We start from the raw sequence: 6,522 nt of genomic DNA, 5'->3' as shown, positions 1-6,522 counted from the left end.
AAGGAGGCCATGGAAAAAATGGAAAAGATTAGGCTGGAAATGAATGAAATGCAGATAACCTTAGCTAGAGCCCAAAAGGGGCATGAACTACCTATTACTCCTACTCTCCAACCAGGACACATGCCAGAATACCCCTCTCCCGGCCCTTCAACGAGTTTCCCAAGCCATCACTACTATCAGGGAAGAGAGGCCTATGATACCCAAGCTCCACCACCCAATCAGAATCCTCCTCCAAATGTTCCCGTCTTTGTGGCGCCTGCCCCAGCCCCATTGCACAGATCATCTAGTGAGCCATTGTTTCAGGCTCACGATACATAATATTACCCCCCTGAACTCACATTCAAAGCACCTGAGCCACATACCTATAATCCCCACTTTGAGGTCCCGACAGAGATTGAAAAGACGGCTAAGAGCCCAGAGTAGGATGAGGTGATGCAGAAATTTAAAAGCCTGGAGCAGTCCTTCAGCAACATGCACGGGTTAGGCAACCAGGTCAGCGTGGCTTACAAGGATCTATGCCCTTTCCCTGACGTCCAATTACCCGCAGGGTTCAAGATGCCCAAATTCGATTTATACGAAGGGCATGGAGATCCTATAGCACATCTGCGGGGCTTTTGTAGCAAGATGAGGGGAGCGGGGGCAAAGATGAGCTACTGATAGCTTGCTTTGGCCAGAGTTTGAGCGGGTCGGCACTAGAGTGGTATACAAGATAAGATCCGAGCAGGTGGTACACCTGGGATGATCTGGTATAGGCTTTCGCAGGACACTTCCAATACAACCTTGAGATAGTCCCAGACCGTCTCACATTGCTAAAGCTTGAGAAGAAACCCGGAGAGAGCTTCCGGGAATTTGGGTTCCGATGGAGAGAACAGACAGCCAGAGTTGATCCTCAAATGAGAGAGGGAGAAATGGTAGATTACTTTCTACAAACTCTAGAGGCAACTTACTTCGGTCACTTGGTGACGTCAGTTGGAAAATCCTTCAACGAAGTGGTGAAAATGGGAGGTATGATAGAAGAGGGACTTAAGTACAATAATATCCTGAGTTACTCGGCAATTAAGGCCACAACTCAGGCCATTCAGAGTGGCACGAGAGGTGCGCTCGGAAAGAAAAGGAGAGAAGAGGTCACGACAATAGAGGCAGGCAATTGGTCCAGATCTAGAGGTCCTTCCCCTCATTACCAACCCAGACCCCATCATCCAAACTACCCACACATTCCAAGTTACCCTCCACCACCCTACTACCCACCACAAGAACAACATTTCTCCATCCATCAAGCCCAGACTTATACTCAACCCCCGGCTCGCCCGCAATGGCGCACGCCAGCTCCCCAAAATACATACCCACCTCCACATAATACCTACCCACCACCACAAAACACCTATCCACCGCCAAGAGCCTACAGGAACCCTCAAGGGACAAGTTTCAGGGGGAATTCGGCTTCCAAAAATGAAAGACTGCAGAGGCAAAGAACCTTTACTGAGTTGGGAGAAACTTATACTGCCTTGTTCCACAAATTAAGGCAGTTGGGTTTATTAAATCCTATTGAGACTAGGTTGCCAAATCCCTTACCTCAAAATATGGATCACTTGGTAAGATGTGAATATTGTTCGGGAGCTCTCGGACATGATACCGAGAAATGTTGGAGGCCAAAACATGCGATACAAGATCTTATTGATACCAACAAGATCGAGGTACAGGCACCAGAGGCACCCAACATTAACCAAAACCCATTGCCAACGCACCATGAAGCCCACATGATCGAACTTGTGCATGAAGGAGGGGAGCCAAAGAAACCCTCACAGACAGTGATGATGATCCGTGCCACTCCGAAAGAAAAATCGACCGGTGGGGAAGTAGGGGTACAGTTGAAGGGGGAAGATGTCAAGCCAGTGGTGATATTAGGGAAGAATCCATCCACCGCTACAAAGAAACCAGAGCCAGTCAAGTTGGTAGTATCGGGAGCATCATCTGCACCCGTAGTTGTTGTGAAAGGGGTCTACAGGGAACCGGTCATCATAAAGCTGGTAGTCCAATTGCCAGTGATTGACAGCAAGGCTGTGCCTTGGAAGTATGAAAAGGCAGTGGTAATGTATAAGGGAAAGCAAGTGGAGGAGGATAGTTGTGAGGCGCAGGGACTGACTCGATTGGGACGGTGTTTTACTCCCGTGGAGTTGAGAAGGACCAACCCAGCAGTAACAAAGAAACCCGTGTCAGAAGAAGAGGCGGAGGAAATCCTGAAAAATATGAAAGTGCAGGATTACTCCGTTGTTGAACAATTGAAGAAAACACCGGCCCATATCTCGTTGTTATCACTATTGATCCATTTGGACGAGCATCGCCGGGCCCTGATGAAGTCACTAAATGAAGCTCATGTGCCCAATGAAATTTCAGTGAACCACCTTGAAACGATTGCCAACAAAATTTTTGAGGTAAATAGGGTAACGTTCTCTGATGACGATTTGCCAGTGGAGGGCACGAAACATAATAAAGCTCTCTACTTAACTGTCAAATGTGAAGATTCGGCAGTTACTCGGGCGTTGGTGGATAACGGTTCAAGTGTCAATATTTGTCCATTATCCACACTGAACCAGTTGAAGATTGACCATGATAGAATCCACAAGAACAGCATTTGCGTCCGAGGGTTTGACGGAAGTGGAACAGACACCGTGGGGGATATTATACTCGAGTTGACCATCGGCCCGGTCGAGTTTACTATGGAGTTCCAGGTATTGGATGTCGCGGTATCTTATAACCTTTTGTTGGGACGACCGTGGATCCACGCGGCCAAAGTAGTGCCATCCACATTGCATCAAATGGTCAAGTTTGAATGGGACAGACAAGATGTCGTGCTGCATGGGAAAGACACTATGTGCACCATGGGAGGTGCCATTCATAGAAACTAACGATGACAAAGGTCCCTGGGTTTATCAGATTTTTGATGCCAAACAAGATTCCCGAGGGTAAAAGCATTCCACACCCTAGGATAGCTTCAGCAACCGTCATGATAGTTTCGGAGATGCTAAGTAACGGGTTCGTGCCAGGAAAAGGTCCGGGGGCTGAGCTCTAGGGAATTGTTTAACCTGTCTCTTTCCTCAAGAATTTAGAGAGTTTCGGATTGGGATTCAAACCAACTACAGCAGATATAAAGCGAGCTCGGAAAATGAAGAAGAAAGTTTGGGTTCTTCCCAAGACAGTTCCGCGTCTCTCTAGATCTTTTGTTAGAGCAGGTGTCACAAGGTTGTCAGTCCCGAAAATTTGTGGACCGTTGATTGGGCCAGATGGTGATTTGGATGAGGGCTTAGAAAGAATGTTCGCAGATGTCAACACAATAGAAGCTAGAGAGGGTTCCAGTAAGGCAGACATACAGTTTGTGGGGCCTAGGGCCAATGTCAACAATTGGACAGCTACTCCTCTTCCTACTCGGAGGGAGTCCTGGTAGTTGGCTTTGATTTTCCTTTTTGTTTTCTGGATTATTCCAGGGTTGTAATCCAGATACCTTTTTATTTCTATTACTGCTCAACAAAGTGTGAAACCTTGTTATCCCATAATTCAATAAAACGAAAAAGTTTCTTCTTTATGCCTTATTTTATATGTTGTTTTTTAATTTTGTTTCCTTCGTTTCTTTTTCTGAACAGTTCTTTTCATACTGGTTCTAACGACATGGCATGCATAACGGATCTTCAACCTAGTCTAAAAGATCAATCTGATTCCGAAATAACTATACAAGAGGTCGATTATGATAATGAATCGGAATACGATGAGGATGAAGCCTTCGAGGAGATAAATAGGGAGTTAAGCCAGTTTGAAGAAAAATCGAAGCCCGACTTAAATGACACAGAAGCCATCAATTTAGGGGATGCCGGCGATATCAGAAAAACTAAATAAGCATCCACATTGCACCAAATATCAGGGAAAAATTGATCAAAACACTTATTGAGTTCAAAGATGTTTTTGCATGGTCATATGATGACATGCCGGGGTTAAGCACAGATTTAGTGGTTCATAAATTGCCCACTGACCCGGCATGCCCTCCCGTCAAGCAGAAATTGAGGAAATTCAAAATGGATATGAGTGTGAAGATTAAAGAAGAAGTAACCAAGCAGCTACAAGCAAAGGTTATTCGTGTCACTCGATATCCTGATTGGTTGGCTAATGTGGTGTCGGTGCCAAAGAAAGATGGGAAGATCAGAGTGTGTGTCGATTACCGCAATATGAACAGGGCAAGCCCAAAGGACAACTTTCCTTTACCCAACATCCATATCTTGACCGACAATTGCGCCGGACGTAAGCTCGGATCTTTTGTAGATTGCTATGCTAGGTATCATCAGATTCTGATGGATGAAGAAGATGCGGAAAAGACGGCATTCATTACGCCGTGAGGAACTTATTGCTACCGGGTGATGCCATTTGGTTTGAAGAATGCTGGGGCAACGTACATGAGAGCAATAACTACTGTGTTTCATGACATGATCCATAAAGAAATCGAGGTGTATGGACGATGTGATCATAAAGTCTAAGCATCAGGAAGACCATGTAGCAGACCTAAGGAAGTTTTTTCAAAGACTTAGAAGGTATGATATTAAGCTTAACCCGGCTAAATGTGACTTTGGTGTTCTATCTGGAAAGATGTTGGGATTCATCGTCAGTCGGCGAGGTATTGAACTGGACCCATCAAAGATCAAATCTATCCAAAATTTGCCACCGTCGAATAACAAGACAGAAGTAATGAGTCTGTTGGGAAGGTTGAACTATATCAGCATATTTATTGCTCAACTCACAGCAACTTGTGAACCCATCTTTCGACTACTGAAGAAAGATGCTGCGATAGAATGGACGGCAGAATGTCAGGAGGCATTTGACCGGATCAAAGGATATTTATCAAATCCGCCTGTGTTGGTTCCACCTGAGTCAGGGAGACCATTAATCCTTTATCTAACAGTCCTGGAGAATTCGTTTGGCTGCGTGTTGGGGCAACACGACATCACAGGAAGAAAAGAGCAAGCCATTTATTATCTCAGCAAGAAGTTTACAGTCTATGAGAATAAGTACACTCAACTTGAGAAGACATGTTGTGCTCTAACTTGGGTAGCACAGAAGTTTAAGCATTATCTGTCGTCACATACTACTTACCTTATTTCACGCCTGGATCCATTGAAGTATATTTTCCAGAAGCCTATGCCCACAGGAAGATTGGCAAAATGGCAGATATTACTCACAGAGTTCGACATTGTCTATGTGACAAAGACGGCCACGAAATCTCAAGCATTGGCCGATCACTTGGCTGAGAATCCTATTGATGAAGAATACGAGCCTTTGAGGACATATTTTCCAGATGAAGAAGTGATGCATATAGAGGAGTTAGAACTGACTGAGGAACCAGGGTGGAAGTTTTTCTTCGATGGGGCTGCGAATGCAAAAGGAGTTGGAATAGGAGCGGTACTTATTTCGGAAACAGGACATCACTATCCTGTTACAGCTCAGCTGTGTTTCTATTGTACCAACAACATGGCTGAATATGAGGCATGCATTTTGGGTCTGCGACTAGCTACAGACATGGATGTCCGGGACGTCTTGGTCTTGGGAAACTCGGACCTTCTGGTACATCAGATCCAGGGTGAATGGGAAACACGGGATTTAAAGCTTATACCATATCGACAATGTTTGCACGATATGAGCAAGTGATTTCGATCAGTGGAGTTCAGACACATCCCGAGAATTCACAATAAGGTTGCTGATGCTTTGGCCACTTTAGCATCGATATTGCACCATCCAAACAAGATCCATGTTGACCCGTTGCATATTCAGGTTCGTGATCAACATGTTTATTGCAACATGATAGAGGAAGAATTGGATGGAGAGCCATGGTTTTATGACGTCAAGGAGTACCTCAGGATGGGAATATACCCGGAGCAGGACACCGGAGATCAAAAAAGAGCCATCCGGCGATTATCAAATGCATTCTTCCTCAGTGGAGGAGTGCTGTACAAAAGAACCCCAGATTTGGGATTGCTGAGATGTATAGATGCTAGTCAAGTCACGACAGTTATGACAGAGGTACATGCTGGAGTCTGTGGGCCCCATATGAGCGGGTATGTATTGGCAAAGAAGATTCTGCGGGCGGGATATTATTGGCTCACCATGGAGCATGATTGTATCAGTTTCGTGCGAAAATGCCATCAGTGTCAGATACACGGAGATCTGATTCATTCTCCGCCGATAGAATTGCATACAATGTCAGCGCCATGGCCATTTGTTGCGTGGGGCATGGATGTCATTGGACCCATTGAGCCGGCGGCTTCAACCGGTCACAGTTTCATTCTGGTAACCATCGATTATTTCACTAAATGGGTAGAGGCCAAGACTTTCAAGTCAGTGACCAAAAAGGCGGTGGTGGATTTTGTCCATTCCCATATCATCTGTAGCTTTGGGATCCCGAAAGTGATCATCACGGACAACGGTGCTAATCTTAACAGCAGTTTGATGAAAGAAGTATGTCAACAGTTCAAGATTACACATCGT

This window comes from Nicotiana tabacum, chromosome 6 (assembly GCF_000715075.1).
Source record: "Nicotiana tabacum cultivar K326 chromosome 6, ASM71507v2, whole genome shotgun sequence".
Lineage (NCBI taxonomy): Eukaryota > Viridiplantae > Streptophyta > Magnoliopsida > Solanales > Solanaceae > Nicotiana > Nicotiana tabacum.
This window is presented reverse-complemented; position numbering follows the sequence as displayed.